Source organism: Leptonotus elevatus, chromosome 20, assembly GCF_054856555.1.
Source record: "Leptonotus elevatus isolate MCC_2025b chromosome 20, RoL_Lele_1.0, whole genome shotgun sequence".
Taxonomy (NCBI): Eukaryota; Metazoa; Chordata; class Actinopteri; order Syngnathiformes; family Syngnathidae; genus Leptonotus; species Leptonotus elevatus.
In genome coordinates this window covers 8952383-8970386 of record NC_141258.1, presented here as the reverse complement: position 1 = coordinate 8970386, position 18004 = coordinate 8952383, and the positions used below count along the sequence as shown (strand labels likewise).

Genomic DNA, 18004 nt, shown 5'->3' with positions numbered 1-18004 from the left:
CATTCCTCTCAGATGGGAATATCCATTTCCATTCTGTCACTCTCGAGGGAACGGGCAAACATCTGCCTGAATCCGAGCGCTTTTCCCGCCGCAGGAACTCTAGGGAAGGGGAGGGGATGATCGTCGACGAACGGCTGGGACGAAAATGCCAACAACGTTTGAATCCCAGTGGGAATCTTGGAAGATGAAAGAGCAGGAACAATGGAACCGCGAAAGCCAAATAAAGCCCAACTGTCAAAAAAGCTTGATATATTAGAGGCCGATTGCTGGTGATTGTACGAACGACTGAAGAACGATTGAAAGCTGTTAGACAGGAAACTTCAAAGGAGATCACCTGAGAACTGCGACAAAGGAAACCGCTTTGACGTCAGCTGTGTTTAAAAGCATAGTGATAGATGACAGATACAGTATATAGATATACCACCACTTATTCTGTAAACATATATATTTGCAACTGATAACTAATTCAAAGGTTCTCGCAATGTAACGTTCGCAGAGGGACAGCCGAAGCGATGGAGCCCAAACGTTCACCCCGGCTACAGTTCCAGGAACAGTGACGGTAGCCCAGCATCCTGGCGCTGGCTGACATGATTATCCGTGGGGTGGAACACTGGACACCGCGCTCCACATCATTCCCATGCATGCATTGATTTCCTCGCAGGGAGTGTTCGGTGGTTGCTAACGTGAACGTAGACATTCCACCCACATTGCCGCCACACAAATGTGGTTCCAATTCAGCTCCCTCGCCACCCCGCCGAGTGGCAACACACTGATCCGAATTGATCCGGTTATTTATGGGCCAAAGTCAATGGCTTTGTCAACTAATCATCGTTTGTGTAGCGTGTGTGGCTATAAACACTCCAAGATAACGGATCCAATTACAGTGAACCCTGCTGTAGTTGAGGTTTGGCATTCACGAATCCGCACACAGATGGCTTGTAGAATGTTTTGGGGGCCTCCCATTATTTTGCAGAAAAACTCATCTTTTTAGCGCCATCTTGTGGCAGACTGATTCCAAGCAACTATGTAGAAATGAATTCAGGATTTTCATTCAAACAAAAGTAATGCTTAGCTGTCACTACAGTGGTGCCTTGAGCTAGGAGTTGAATTTGTTCTTTGCACACATCCGTAACTCAAAACATTTTCATTTCAAATCACGTTTTCCCCATTGAAATGAATGGAAATGCCATTAATCTGTTCCAGCTTCCTCCAAAAAACAAGACATGTTGACAAGGTTTGTAAAAAGGAAAATAGCACTATAATATTTACTTGATAAAACACATACAGCAGTCTTAATATCTACTTACATAGGACGCAAAGACTTAAACAATTCTTGCGTCATGATTAATTCATTGCGACGTGCGCAACTTGGCCAGTATAATACTGTTGTGAAGACACAAATGAAGAAGACTTTCACAACAACTTCAAGTGACTTAATAAGCTGCAGCAATATTAGACATTTTTGTAGAGGATAAAGAAAATATCTAACTATTGTTACACTGTCCATCGACTTGTGTTAGCAGATTGTTAGTACTAAAATATGCTATTTGTTAGCTCGTTGTTTTGCATACAGCATATCTTAAATTACTGCTCGCAAGTTGTTAGCTGGATCACCAATAGCAGGTAACACCACGCCAAAAGCATCAAGCTGATTTTTTTTTTTAGGTAGAACAGGTGCCAACGGGTTCTGGGTCATCGACAAAAAGAGGCCCCACAAAGCAATACAATTAATTCCTCGCCTGGAATGCTTCTGGTGATTCCATTCCATTTTTTATTTTTACAAGCTGCCATCATTGCTTATGGAGAAAACATATTTGCGCGCCGTTCTGCATGCTTAGACCTAATGTGTGAGCTTGATAGGAATGGGTTTTCGTGTCGTCGCAGTTTGTAGTGGAACTGATTGGTTCCTTTGACCTTGACAGCAAAAGATCAACGGAACATAATGCATGGGACCGGGTAATAATATATTTGTCTTTACACATGGTGACGCAGCATATGGCTCACTGTGCAAGGTTATTTTTTGAATAACCGAGTCCATGCAAGTGTAAACAAAATCGATTACAAGGCTGCTTGATGTTTAGTCATACATTTCTTTGTCGAGTTTTGTAAATTGTGACAAACCCGTGTTTACAACTATCAGATCAAAGAATGGCATTTTTGTTCTGTCTTAAGTGCTGGGAATGGTCAGGTATCATCACTCAAGTGAGATGTCTGATATCTGCTGGGTTTCAGTGACCTGCCGTTGCTCTCTGTTATTCGACTTAATTTGCGAGGCGGACTCCTCCCGTTCATTTGTCATGGCCATTGAACCGGGTTATGACAAAATGGGGGCTCGTCCGGGATCTTTGTTCTCGTTTTGGTTGCACACGTAAAATTAAAGTCTTTGAGGTAATGATTACTTGCAACAATTGGATAATTTATTGCACAATGCACGGTCTGGTTCTTGCGTAAAATAGTTTGCCACATTTTTGTCTTCATGTTCATTATCAGCGTGCATTTGGGAAAAGAGCACTGCTCATTTTGGGTTATGAACAAGTGAATGCACATCCTTCTTTAGAAAATGTTGTTTTAAGATTTGAGGCTTAAACGATTGCTGTTTTTGTACTCCCGGAACCAAGTTACTAAACAATTGTATGTTTGTAAAATGTTCCGAATAGTTGTAACAGCAACTACCCGTATACTATATTACGTGTTTCCTGTCTGAATCTCTTACTCTGTGACCTTCGCTGCCTATCACTTTATCCCTGGCAGTGTCTTATCGATGACCTTCCCTTGCCATGCACCCACGAAGCTGTGCACGAGAGTCCCTCAGTCCCTTCGTTGACATTGCAACCGCGGGACGCTGGCAGTAATTAATGATGCCATGATCGAGGACTTCACATTGATTTCCAATTTACATGTGACCGGTGAACTCTTTGCAGACCAGGTCATGCCGCAGTCAGTTCCACGAGCCAGGAATATTTATTTACTGTCAAGCCTGAGAAGGGACATGCCGGGTCATCTCAACTTGGAATGTCCTGCTAAATACTTCCGCAGTTACAAGTGTAGGAGTTTGGAAATGTACGTGAAGAATTTTTTCAAGGTTATTTTTGAACGATCTGCGGGAAGTAATTGAATAATTGCATGTTTGTGATCATAATGTTTAGTATTTTAGTATTAATATTAGGGATGTCAAAATGAGTGCATTAACTTTGACTTAATTTAACGGCACTAAAAAAAAAGACCACCCCTTACTTGGAAAGCCTGTACTGGGAGAATTCCAGTTGCAACGCAACAGACACGTCAATGTCAAAATTTAGCAGTAATAAATGTTATAACAATGTATATATTTGTGGAGACTGGGGTTAAGTAGTATTTTACAATTTGAAAAATGTACAGAATTTATTAGATAGTTCTTAAGAAAAAAAATGCACTGAGCTGTCACCAATGTCTTACCAATGCAATTATGCCACCTAGTGGCAGAAAAATGACCTCAAAACAAATCAATATCACACTCACTGTGTTTTACAGTACATCTTTTTAATTTTAACTCAATTCGATGAATTAAGAAATTACTGTATCAATGACTAAAAGATGCAGCCATATTTCTATTAGTTTAACATTTTTTTCCACTTTTATGTGAGCAAAAGTATGAAACTTTTTTGCGATTAATCGTGGGTTAACTAAAAGTTAGATATGTTCACAGAAAAAGTAGCTCTTTTGATAAAAATGTGTTTTATATGCTTTTGAGAAAACAAGTATGTTACCGAGAAAGTCAAAAGGTATACTGTTTAAGTTATGTGGTTTGTTTTAAATAAACAAATGTAATTCTCTTTAAGTTTTAGTTTAGAGCTAGAAGCTCCTTTTTTGAGGAATTGTTCACTATCTGCTAAACCGATGATTTTGAAAATATTTGCGATGATTTCTGGAAGGCTTCTCATGTTTATGCTTCCTTTCCACACGTCGGGACCTCCACCCTGCTGGGTCATTATTATGCTTTCAGGAGCAGCGTGACCACGTTTCTGCCTGACTGCATTGTGCAGGTGTAAAGCGGGACCTGAAGGATTTTCACCGGCCCCTCAGAGGGTGCGCCAGGCGCGTGGACCTGTGGGACTTGACACGCTTTTTGGGCTAATCTGGTTACACAACAGCACCATTGTTCACTTCTTCAAGTGTGCGCGCTTTATTTTGTGGTGTGAGCGTGACATCATCATAAGCCGCCTAGTGCTCAACCGGATTACAATTGTTTATTTTTCCCTGGCGGGATTAAACGTGAGCACAAGTAAAAAGGTAAAAAAGGAATTTTAATAGGAGAGGCAGACAGATACGCGACGGATAAACAGATTGATACTGCGGCGGCGCACACATATACACACACAAACACGCAAACAGCCAGACCAGCAGTCTGTAATTAATTGGATGAAAAAGCAAGCAGCATATTGATTTTCCAATGACATGGACTCAAGAGTTTCAAGATCACATCACGGGCGGGCACCACTGTGTGTGCGTGTGCGCGTGAGCGTCCGCATTCCCGTAATGTATGCATGTTATCTGGGACAAGCATCCTTCATGGCCATGTTTGGGCTCATTGAAGCAAGCTCGCTGCAGTCGTGTACAAAAGACCGCCGTGTCCATATAAAGAGCCCACCCTCCTCACACACACAAACACGCAGGCACGCACACACAAGGTTCAGAATGCCATCCGGTCTCCTGCTCAAACAACACGAGCGCATTGTTCCTCTTTCGTGAGGTATCGCCGCTGAAGTATTTTAATACAACTGTGTGACGGTTAAAAAATGGCACAAAGGCCAAATAAATGGACATTTCTAAGACTAAGTGTAAAAGGTAGCCGGAGAGGAAATGCACATAATGCAGTATAGGCTCGAAACCATAATTGTTCACAACTACATGATTATCAGCCTGCCTTGGCTGTACCATTACTTTCTAAATCCCAAATAGTTGTACTTTATTTTAGTTTACAAAACCGGAATAATTCCAGTAAGACCTATGAAAGGCCTTTGAAAATCAGTCTAAAAGGTAATAGGTGCTGTAATAGACCGCTCTGAAAAATTCCCAATACAATTGTATACAATGTGGGATTCGTGTTTTTTTTTAAATCAGGGTTTCCCCCAGTGTTTTAAAGAGCAGTGGGCAGCCAGGCTTTTCTTGCCCTCCGTCAAGCTAAATGTCTCCCGAATAGTAACTGCTGGATGTCGTTCGGTATACATGTGGAAGAAAGAGTATTGTGGATCAAAAGAAGAGAACCGCACAGCAATTCTTCCACTTCCTGTTTGGCGGAATGCTTCCATTTACTTTTGTCCATGCTGAGAGACATTCTTGTGGTCATCAGTCACAGCCTCAAATAGCCTCAGATGCGGTGTCTGCTCAACACATGGCCTCCTCCAGGGCACGGCAACGCCCCATCCGTCAACGACCGACATCCAAACAGTTCGTATATGTTGCTATTTTTAGCCGAAGACATAATGGAGCTAGGTGTTTTTGTTGCTGAATGTGCAAATGTGCAAATGTTCTACTTTGAAATCCTTTCATGTGTCCGGTAGCGCTACGCTGGAATCATCTTGACGACATTTTGCGCGGAAATCTGCCCCCCGTCATCTGGATACCGTTAGCAGCAGAGGCCTCGGCAGTGAGCTTTGTGATGCCGGATCATGGTTAAGAAGCTTTGAGTGACAAGAGTAGATCAGGCCAGAAAAAATCATTACTATTTTTTTATCGTTACTTAACATTTTTGATGTATCATTTATCTAATGAGATCATTCTGAGGTGTTTTTTTTTTTTTTAATTGATGCCAGACACCATGTTCTGCCCACATTAGAGGCATAGGAAAGAATGCTTTATTGCCCATCCGTCTAGAATACCATCTGCTGATGGGAGTTTATTTCGGCAAAATACTCATTAAGAGGTTGTCAAACTGTGAGCCCTGAAAGGATTTGTACCAAGATGGCTGACTTCACGCACAGGTCCTAGAGACTTTTTTGTTCGACCTGTTAAGATAGATGAGTCGAATTTGGTGACTAACTACATCGAGCAAAAAAGTGGTTGGACGAATATGTGCAATATGAAATTACATGTATAACAGAATGTATGGTGTTCCACAGGGTTCAATTCTACGGCCTCTGTTTTCATTGCATCAGCTGCCCCTGGGTTCCATCTTAAAAAAACGGTCAAGTTTGTTTTAAAGTGCTCTATGAATATAGAGTTGTGTTGAGTGATGTAAGTCAATGTGCTACCTGCATGATTTGCAATGCCAAGTTGAGCAATTCTAGTCTAGCAAAAATAGTCATTACATGTCCTTACCTCATTTGCTCCCCAAAACGTAAAAAAGCGTTCTATTTTAAATACTGCCGATGTCCCAAAAACGTATGTATACGTTTTTTTTTGTTTTTTTATGCTAGAGCATACAGAAGGCTTTGATGCAGCCTCTGAACTGAAGATAACGCTTAAAGCAAAACAAACAAAATGGCCAGCAGGTGGCAGAGTATAAGATATCAACCAGGGCCATGTTGCAAAAAGGCTCTTTTCCCCAGTGTTTTCAACAGATTTGTGAATAATGATGAAACTTAGCTATATTCTAATGCTAATAGCTGCAAAACTGATACAAATATACATTTTTTTCTAATCTTTCTTTTGGTAGGTTCCATGTTTTTATAGCAATAGAACACAATATTCTGTTGGCCATGCAAAATCATTAAAACATCAGTAAAACAGTCGCGAGCAAAGGAGGTTGCTTCAGTGAAAATGGCTGGGAGTGAATGAGTTAAGATGGATGGAGAATACAATGCTTTCTAAATTCAAAGTGAAGAGAGCCGGATTTGATGAAAAGGCTACTCTCCCTGTTCATTTTATTCACCAGTAAAACCGATACCGTCTTGAGTTTGTAAGGATATATTTTTTTCTCTCTCAAGAAAGAAGGGTTGGGTGAATGCGCACAGGAAACTGATGGGATTCAGTTCCTCCAACAAGGTTAAGATACGAACCACTGCTGTAGAACACAGCGGACACGATGTTACTAATGTTTGATACAAGCCGAGTTTGAAAGTAAACAACTGTTGTTTTCTAACAGTTGATAGTTCGTCCACTGACATGTAAAACATATACGGAAAAATTCACTCAATTTTCCAGTCTCATTTAGTTGGACTATTGAACATCATTCTTTGCTTAACAAAAATGGGGTTGTTATAAACGTTTTGCGACGATCAAATTCCAGGATTCCAATTTGAGTGAAATTGGTGTATGGGCTGATTTTTTTTTCTTCCCGGGGGCACAAATACGTACGTTTAATAGGGTCATGTTTTGTTATCACGGCTTGTTTATTTAATTTCATTAGGTGATTAAATGTATTTATTTTGTTGTGTTTTCTAATAGTGTACCTATCCCTAGCTTCTTTCCTATGTGAACCTATTCCACGGGAAGTGACACATTTTCTTTCGCCAGTGACTTTCTATCTTTTTTTCCCACACCCGAATCAAGCGTTTCTCCCACCAGATGCAACGCCTCCTCCCACCAAAAGCAACCTGGGAATTACCACTTATATGGTGATAATTCAGAGGGACACCGAGGCCCTGACGTCACAAGCGTTGAAGGAGAAAGAGATGACACGGATTTAGAAGAAGAAGAAAAAGGAGAGCAGTGGATGTGAGGATTGAACTCTCAGAGGAGGAGGTGATAAATATTCAACAAAAGCACACCAGAAAAAAATAAAAACACACATGAATCCAGTGTTAATATGGCTCGACTTTAGTGTTTTTCAAACTGAGGTTTCACGGGCCCCTATTGGTCCGCGAGCTTTAACATGGAGGTCTGCATGATAAAATTCTCACCCAAAAATAGTGATTCCAATGGAAATTAGCGGTGCACCATGACAATGGTAGTTGAATTTTAGTTGTAGGAGTTGGGCCATGAAAGAAATGATCCGCTGCAAGTGGTTCTTTGACCCAAAAAGTTTGTGAAACTAACTGGAAGTGCCAGAAAAAAAAACAGGATGACGGACCATTTTCTGTAATTCCCCTCACTATATCCGACAGGCATCTCTTCGCCCGCTGTGCGAGGTTCCGGGAAGTAGACCGGACCCTTCCTGCAACTCCCTCCTGAGCGGGGGGGCCATCCATCAGCCCGGACACATTGAGCCATGTCAGCATGTCGGGATAAGGAGCTGAGAAGGCGGGACGGATGGCAGCAGGCTATGTCTTGAGGTCAAATGGGGTCCTGGTGGTTTGAGGTATGATGTAATGCGTAGAAGGTCGGTGAAAAATGATTTTGCTGGGCCCAGTTTTGCGCTCTAAAAACTAGGAGAAAAGTAAAAAAAAAAAAAATAAATGCCATGTAGATTTCATCAATCAAAATTTGTTGGACATGTCATGATGTCAATGTATGCAAATGGTATGAAGATTCTGTCATTTCGAGGATTATTCATTAAGAAGACGCCACCCTCCATTGGTGACTGAATACAGCACACTGCCTTTGATAAGTTGCCGTATCCTATCATAATATAGCATTATGAGTGTAAATCAATCATAGGCAGGAAGTGATCCCGAGGGTACAGGTAGACAGGAAATTAGAGAGAAGGTGGTGAAAAGAAGAAAAAAACAGGAAATTGGACATTCAGGAAGTAGGTAAGAGTGATGTGCGGACATTTACAAAATTGCTCTCGCGCCAGAAGCTCAAAAAAAATAAATCAGCCCCTAAGTTTCACTTAGCAACATGAAATGTGGAAGGCATGTCAATCATGAGTACAAGAGATGCAAAAAGCCATGCCTAAAGTAGGACAGACATCATCACAGTCAGTTTGGCTTGAAGAGGCCATTTTAGGTTCAATTTGGCAATTGTTCGATTGCTACCAAATTGTACTCAAAAGAAAGACATTGTCAAGAAATTTAAGACTTCATCATTACATGTTGGTAGAGAACAGTAGCAATGTTCAACTCTTATAGCGCAACTAGGATACATATGTATTTTTTAATACCCCTTGAAGTTGATTTTTGTCTACCACATGAAGTTTGCTAGACGTGTCTGCCACGAGTAGAACCCAAAAGTCTCAGGAAACCATGCCAGAAAAGACACAGGAGGTCTGACATTTTGGTTTGAAATGTCCATTTGTTTTTACTGGTATCGGTCTGAAAAAAAGTGGTATCGAACAACCCTACCTCTTAATATTATTCACATTCTTAATCTAATTTCACCGCCATACTCAGCTCACACAGAATGGCGAAAACCCAAATGTTTGTCGATGTCCATCTGACTGGTAGAAATGGTACCAAAAATATATACTTTTTTTCAGACCGATACCAGTACTCAACGCTTGAGTAGTCACCGATAACAAGTATCGATACCACTAGTATTTTTGATACATACAATTTGATGATGATTTTAAAGAAAGATCTATAAATCCCAATAAAGCATTTTAAAATTTAAAATACCTTAAAATTACATAAAATTAATGGTAATTTTCTATTCTTCCAATTCCTAGTTCCTGATCATAAAAGGGCCACAAAAGGAAAGCCAATACTGGTATTGGCTACTGTGTGAGTACCGATACCTCAAAATAAGGTCGGTATTGGTACTCGCCCATTAAGAAGCTCTTTTCTAATTGAATGACTATCTGCCAGGTGTACATGGTATACGGATTAGAATGAAACTGAATACCCAAACCGAGGGAAAATGCTCCATATAAACACTTCAATCGGAATAAACAGGCCTGGAATGTAATCTCATTGGGATTCACAGAAATCTTGTGTACGGTTCTTAGTACGGTTCTGTGCTAAATAGACAACTGAACTCCATTTTGATAAATCATAGATCTGTGCATGTAATACAACTGTAAAATGGCTGTCCCCGATTAAACGTACTGGCACATGTATACGGCAGATCGGAATGGATGACATCAGTCTGCCTGTAAGCCCATCTGATGACAACCTGCTAACTCCCGCTATCTCCCATTACACATAAACATACCTACCAGTTTATGCTAACGCTGTGGTTAGCCGTTAGCAGCAAAATTGAGGTTCATTTCCGCCCATGTTACAAACAGCTTGCAGTTGCTTTATTGGAGGGAAGATGCATAAATATTTTAGCGCTGGCTTTGTCAGACGAGCGCCGTGATTAGTCGGTCTGCGGCAACGCTGGCTAAACGGTCAAATGAAGGGGAAGGAGAAAGATTGTTGTGGGGAAGCGATTTAAACACACGTGGCCTGCGGTGTGCGACAGCGGGGGAGCTTTCACCTTCAATCAGCGCTGAAAAGCCGGAGGTGGAGCTTGAGTGCACTCAAATTGACAGCGTCGGCAAACAAGCTCATCAGCGTCGCTTACCATGCGTCAAAAACATTTTCATTTCATGACATTTTGTCCGGTGAGACGTTCACAAAGACAACGAAAAGCAAGTGTGCTATTTGAATAGCGAACATAAGGGGGGGTTAATTCACATTCTATGTACACAAAATAAAATTAAATAAATAGTAAATGAATTTAATTTTAAAAATTGGTTAGCTAGGTTCTAGGTTCGCTAAAGCTTACTAGCAACGTCATCTTTTTTTTTTGCCGGCTAATGCGCTACCACACTAACACTCAGGCTAATTTTTGTTAATGCAAACTCTATTGTGATTTGATGAAACCTTGGTGATTAAAAGGTCAAATACAATGTAAAGCACAGTGATTTTAACACCATTTAAATTAGCCACCAACATCTCTGCCAGCAGATTGTGATTACGCTGTGGATAGTCCAAACCAAAGAACAAAGAAATCCGTTTTCATTTCTCGGCCACTCGCCCAATTCTCACCCCTCTTTTGTCTCCAGTTTATGTCTGGCCTTTATCGTCTTGATTAAAACACGAGAGAAAATTGATTCATAATTAACAGTCTTCTACCTTGTCTTTTAGGTTTTAGCTGACTGTAATTTTCTTTAAAACAAACAAAAAAAAACTGTTACACTGCACACTCACGGGAGCGCACTGCTTTTAATTAGACTCCAATTAAAGAGGCGCTTTCATGCAATTCCTTTTAGTTACTGGGCGGCCGGGAATGTGCAAGCCCGATCGGCGGAAAACAAAAAATATATATATTTCCCATGAACTGCTGTCCAGCAGTCGAGGTGATTGACCTTTGTAACAATTGTCTTTTCTTTCTTTGGGAGTAGCACAGGAACTGCTGCCATTCTAAACATCAAGCAACCTGTGATCACAAATATTGAATTGTTGACAAATACTTGAAACAGAGCACATAATATGATGATTATCTGATCACAGACACCCTGTGCTCAAATGCACTGCACATGCTCATCTAAAGCAACTGTACTGTATGTTAAATGACTAATATAATGGAAAACAAAAATTATTATTCTTTAATAAAGTTGGGAATTAGTGCTAAATTAAATTTAAATCTTAACATTTACGTGCATAAGGTCTTTCTATAGTGAGGTTCCAGTGTCATATAAAGCCAATATGAGCCAGTGCATCTCCATTCTCCACTGGTGGGAGTTTGAGTGTGCGGTATTAAAAAGTGAACGGCCGGATTAGGTGGGGGGGGGGAAAGGGCTCCCCTGAAGCCAGCCGGCAAATAGACGTGTATAATTAGCATAAAGGGGCCTTGTGAGCAGGGAAGAAAAGCACACATTATGCATTTTCTCACAGCCAGAAAGGAGCGACTGGCTCACTTTCACACGTTAAGAGAGACACGGCGGTCCGAGGCATGCGGAACGTAATTATTGGTGGAAGAGGGAAGGAAAAAAAAAAGCCTGTTGATGTGAAGCCTGAAAGCTTCTGCAAAAAAAAAAGAAAAAAAGTGAAGACGCAGCGTTTTTTTTCTTTCCCTTTCGCGGACAGATGATGACAAGAATGTTTTACTAAGTCCTCCTTAAGACTCACTCAGAGAGAGCAATGAAGCTAGCTCATTATGCAACGCTGCATTACTGCAACTTTGCGGATCTTTTCCCGGCCTTCTGTTTATTTCTATGGCGCAAGGTGGTGGTAATCATGAAAAGCAGGTGGGAGGAGCCACGGCATTAACTATACATCATATATGCATACATATGTATCAGTGCCCGACAGATATGGTTTCATGTGCAACGTAGCACTCGGAGAGGTGCAAAATTCACCAGGAATTACATTTGATTGCCACCTGCGGGAATATGACTAATTAATTCAAAACATCTGCCCAAGACTCTCAGAAAACCCTTTAGCGGAAACCTCCAGTATGTTTTACGGAACTTCACCTTCCCAGGACAAAAACAATGTAAACAAGTGAGCGGCAAGTCATAAGGCAGAAAGGATCACACCTCGAATACGCCGTGATATTTGCAGTCCGCTCTTAAGAGGGTTCCTTCAGGAGGGTGGAAAAACAGAGGAAAAGGTCACGCACGCCTTCAAAGAAATCCCACCACCTTTTTTACCGTCTCACCTGACAGACGGAACGAAGGCCTATGGGGGAAGGAACTAAAAATATGTCTGGGACAAGAGAGAGAGAAAAAAAAAAAAGAGGACTGCCTTGGGCGATTTCAGAAAGAAAAAAGAGAAAAGGCGTACAAAAAAAAAAGTTGACGACAACGGACAATATGCCATGTGCGTTCGACGTGATAAAAACTTAAAGAGGGTGCGTTAAATAATGCACGACTATATGAGGAGACATCAGCCTGCACATCCATAACGTTGTCAGCCGCGTATTAATGATTCCCTTTTGTGGAATTCTACAGACACATGGCTCCTGCACCAGCTTACCGCTCGTCACTTATTATTACTCGGAAAGAGGAAAGAAAAAAAAAAAGATGAAATAGACGTCAAATATTCATAAGCGCGGAGAGCAAAAACTATGTGTGTCAGTCAAATTGTTGTGGCAAACATTTTCTATATTACTGTAATAAACTCTAGGAAACGTTGCGAGTTGCTTTCTCGTTTATTACTTGCAAGGAAGAAGAACGGTAGCCTTGAAGAGACAGTTTCTTATTTTCAATAAATTTGCAAACATCTCAAACTATTTTTTTACATTGTCAGTATGGTTGTGTTGTGCGTTAGTCTTGGAACTAGATGAAGCAATTTCTGTAAAAAATTGCCTGTGAATGCTGAAAGGCTCAATGAAAACATGCAATGTTGTTAAAAGATAATTATGTTGAATACTTTTGAAATTTTTGGAACGATAATACATTTTTAACGACAGAAACATATTGAATGGTGGTGATGAAATGCATGCATATTGGTGAAAATGTGCAAAATGTTGGCAAGTTTAAAATTGTTTCACAAGGTGAATTGGATAAGCAGAATTATTTATATTTCAAAAGGGAAATATTTAAATCTGTTATTTTGAATGTGCCATTGATTGATTGAATGCTAAACAGGTTCTGGGGTAAGTTTAACGTCGATTGGAATGATTGGGGCTTTTGGGATGAAAAATGTTTAATAGGGGAAAAACTGAATGTTAGGAATGAGAAAAATAATAGCCCATGAAGCCTAAAGTTTTGGAACATGTTGAAGATGGACTGGTTTGAATCCGTTAAGAAATGTAGAAGAAGTTAAGGTGCAACTTAATACAATTTGGAAAAAACCTTCCGCTGAAACATGAAACATTACGTTTTTTTTTTTTTTTTTACACAGTACTGTGTAACTCATAACGAGGAGGACAGAAATAAATCCAATCATCAAGTTTGAGACATTTCAATTGTGGTTGGGGGCTGGGGGAGGGTCTTGTGGAGACACTATCTCCGGTGTCTGGAAATTCGGCTCACTTCATGCCCTTTACATATAAAGAAGCGACATGGGGGTAAAAGCCAGTTTTGACAAGCTGTGTGAAAGGGGTTGATGTAATCACTTCAAATATAGCAGTTCCAAAGATTCCATGCCAGCATAGCTGATCCGTCACCAGCTCGGGCATTATGTTAGTACCATTTTTAATTTTTGGAGGGTAATTGCCACTTTAAGGACCGAGCAGATTCCCTCAATCAATTTACCTAAATTACCCACGAGTCATTTTTTTGCCCCACCAAAGGGACAAGATTTGACAGCATCATGGACGGATGAGTCCAATTTGTCACTGTGGTGGTTGAAGATTGAGGTAATTTTAAAAGAAGAGTTCAGTCTTAACTTGCTTAAAACTCGCTCCCTTGAGTTACTGTCAAGTGACAAGGCACCTTTGATTTTTGATTTTTTTTTGTACATCAATGAGACGACCTCAAAATAATGAAGTAGAATAAAATCTGATTCTCCTTGGCAAACTTCCTTCATCTAAATATTTGATCAAATGAGTTCACTTCATCTTTTCAAGTAGACTCTTGCTAATTACGGACGCTAAACATTCCGCCAGCTTGCTTGATTAGCACGCGTTAGCATTAAGCGCACCTGAGCTATTATCAATCACGCCGTGCAATTCGCAGAATATATTTTTGCACGCTCGCATGAATATTTAATTCCGTACGTCCAATCAATTAAGACGGTGAAGTTCGGACGTCTAAAAATGGAGGAGAGATGAAAATGAGGTTCCACTTCACTGTTCAGCCGGATCTTTCTCCAGCTCTCAGATGGTGAGTCACACTCCTCGCCGCCGCCAGGCAGGGCGTAATTGAAGCCCGGTGAAAGATAATGTAATTTGGAATAGATCATAAATAATGAATAGGCCAAGCTACCAAAGTATATGGGAGGAAATATTATCTGCTGTTTTAACCGCGTGCTGGCTAAAGTGATGGAGTGCATCTCTCTGTCTGCAGTTCGTACTGCTGTCTCGCCAGTGGCGATGTAGAATTAATTAAGAGGGGCACCATGTCAAGAAACCCCAGTTTGTGTTCACTTCAATTGGGGAAGTGAAGCATTTTTTCCCCCCCCTGAGGTTTTTGACCTAAAGCGGCCAAATGTCACATCTCCAAAAACAAGTCCCCCCAAGGTGTTATCTCGCTTGTCAGTCTCATACGTCTAAATAAACTGTCCAAGGGCTCTCTCTGAGATTCCTTAGATAACAATGCACTTTCCCGTCTAAACCGGGCCGCCAAATTCCCACAGCCCGCCGCGGAGTTTCCTCCGCTTAATCCTGGCAAGGGGGTTGCGGGGATTAGTCAAGGAAGCAATGATATCTGCTGTTATGACATTAATCTTTACTGGCCTTTCATTCAGCACCTTATTATCTCATTGCTCTTATAATCTGCCATTGGCCAAATTGACCCTCAAATGACAAGTCAGCACATTTTGCCAACGTGCTCTGCCGACACACGAAGGCCAAAACTCAAATCCATCGCAATTTAGACTTGTCTAAAACGGATCTAAAGAGACAATATATGTGCTTCGATCTCGAGGGTGACTTTGACTTGGAAGGACCCCTAAAAATGAACGTAATAGGGCCCGCTTTAATCCAAATTGGCAGCCTTCCTGGGTTACTTATGAACAGACACGTCTACTAAACTCCAGCTTACCACGTAAAACGGGCTTTTAGGGCGGAACTTTAAAAATTCCAGGGAGCGCAACACAGTCATTAAATTTAGCTGCCATATTTTTGCCCACACACAACAACAAAAACTCACAATTACTGTCAGCCATCTGTCTGGCTGGCATATGTGGTTCAAATTTGATAGCAATTGGACAAACTCTTTGGAAAAAGTTTGTCTTTATAGGACACCCGGATATGAACCTAAAAGGGCTGCTTTCATCCAAAATCGCAGACTACCTTCCTGCGACTCGTTATTGACACTGACTCTGGGGAACTGCCATATATAAGACTTCTTGTCTTCTTCCTGTTCCTTTTCATTCAACATCAAAGAATATTGTTTTATATTGTTCGTTTTCCTTTCAAATAAATGAAATAAATGATTGAAGAAAAAAATAATGATGACGTGCATATAACCCCAAATGAATACAATGAAACATGGTGAGGTTTTCATTTGACCACAGAATTGTAAAAAGCAATTTCAAGAACACTTAAGCATCGCATGCTCCGGCCCTGAAAACAAACAACAACCAAAAAAAAGAAGAACCAAAAACAAAACAAGAATCCACATGTATTCTTAGCAACGGGTCATTTTGTTCATTTTCGGAGCAGGAGGCATCTTCAGCACGCCACTAAAAAGCACTTTGGTAAGGAAGGGCTCAGCCACAGGATTGATTGGAATTCAGCGGCGCAAACTAAGAAATCACACATTTATAACCGAACTTGATATGATTTGTTGTGGGAATTCACAGCATGGTTTAAATGTGCACAAAAAAAGTCCCATAAAACCAAAAGTCATTTTGCTTTAAAGTGGCCATTTTAGTGTCAGTTTAATTATTACCAAGGGAATTTTCGATTGCTTTCAAACTCCAGCTCCGAAAGTCGTGTACTGTAGTTTCTATACATGGAATGTGATAGGCATATCTATGACAAGCAGACCCAGAAAAAAAAGTCTTAAGAATCCATAAACTACACTGAAAGACTGCTATTTTGGTCAATGAGGTCATTAACAGGCGTCCTTTAAATGTTTAAAAAAATTCTGATTCCCAAGCACCTGAATGAAATTTGGTAGACATGTCGATCACAAGAAGTTGAGTTGCTAACAAATTTGTAAGCACCAGCGAAAACCACACAACTTCTCATTGCGCTTGTTGCACTGGGAATGCGAAATAAAGCCGAATACAAACTGCTAAGTACTCATCTGTTCATTAACACCCGAAATGTTGCTCGCAACCTGGCGGGGGAGGAGGAACTAATTAAAAGCAGAAATCATGTTTCTGCTCTCAAGAGATGCAGAGAAAATCAATTAATTAAATATTTTAAAGGGGGGGGGGGGGGGGGGGAATATGTCCCTGGAGGATCACGTCACTGATTACAAGAAACGCCCACACCTGTTTCAATCCTGTTTCTAATCATAACTGAAGCTCTTTCAACACAGCTTATTAGTAGTATTGTTTGAAAGGACAGGGAGTCCTCAAGTTACGGACGAGTTCCGTTCCTACGCTGGTGATCAACTTATTTCATCGTTAAAGTCAATATTTACATCATTATACTTTGTACAGTAATTAAAAAAAACAAAAAAACCCACATATTTACGCCACCCGGAAGATGCCAGAACCGATATTTCCTGTTTCCGCACGAACATTCATTGTTGACGGACGGCAAAGCGGAGCTAATGGAAACTTAAACACGGAAATGGGACGCGGCCGACCTGCTCGATGGACGCCCGTTGCTGGAAATGGGGTCAAATGCCCATAAGTATGAACATCATATTTGCGTAACTAAGTCACATGCTGCTTCACCGACGCCCTAAAAAGATGATTGAATTAAGTTAACCAGAGTCAATATATTAAGTTTAAATAATTATGAGGTCATTAAAGTTTTATCACTTGACTTAATTACACTTAATATATTCATGTTGGATTAACTTAATTCAATCGTGTTACCACTTGAAGCAATTCAATTAAGTTGGTCAACAATTCTCTTTTTAGAGCGCACGCGAGCCAAAAGACAAATTTGATTATTTATTATTATGATTCGATTATTATTATTAAGAAGTAGCCTGCTCACTAATGTTATATACGGTATGCTTATTTGCATTCTACCCCCAACACTGGGGCCCCCCACCCCCAACTTCACTACACTTACACTGATGCATCTCGTGTTACCTTAAGTGTCGTTCTCAGTGTTCTACACGACTAATTACAAGGCAACATTAGTAGCGGCGGCGCATCCTGGTAAACATCAGTTGTATGGCCATTAATATTTATGGGTATATTAAGCTAAGGAGTCCAAGCCCAGATAATGAAAACAATAGCCCCTTTTCATACAAACGTTCAGGCAAATTGACCCATTTGGGGTGTTAACAGCAGGGCTGGCATTCATTGGCCTGTGCTTTTTACATCACAAGAAAACAATAGGGAAAAAATGCTGTGTGAAAGGGGCTATTACCACCCGCCTTGGCGGAGGTATCCACAGGTTACAGGGAGGACGCACACAGTCATTAGCAAAAATAAAAAGTGGAGGGAGTTAACCGAAGCACTAATTGGCGCCGGATGGTCCGCTTTCCTCGATACGCCAGCCCCGCTTTTTCTTGAGGTCACGCAGGAGGCAACAA

At 40.7% G+C, this 18004-nt stretch overlaps 1 protein-coding gene across 14 annotated transcripts in view; it reads right to left on the bottom strand.

The window, feature by feature from the left end:
• The window catches only part of sdk2b (sidekick cell adhesion molecule 2b), a 310938-nt gene that overhangs the window by 114328 nt on the left and 178606 nt on the right, over positions 1–18004 (bottom strand). The window contains exon 1 of one of the 14 annotated variants that reach the window (XM_086064333.1): positions 7821–7854. The exons of the other annotated variants lie outside the window; for them this stretch is intronic. The gene's annotated coding sequence lies outside the window, so the exon portion shown is untranslated. Of the gene's footprint in view, positions 1–7820; positions 7855–18004 lie in introns of those variants that run through there. 14 annotated transcript variants of the gene reach the window in all.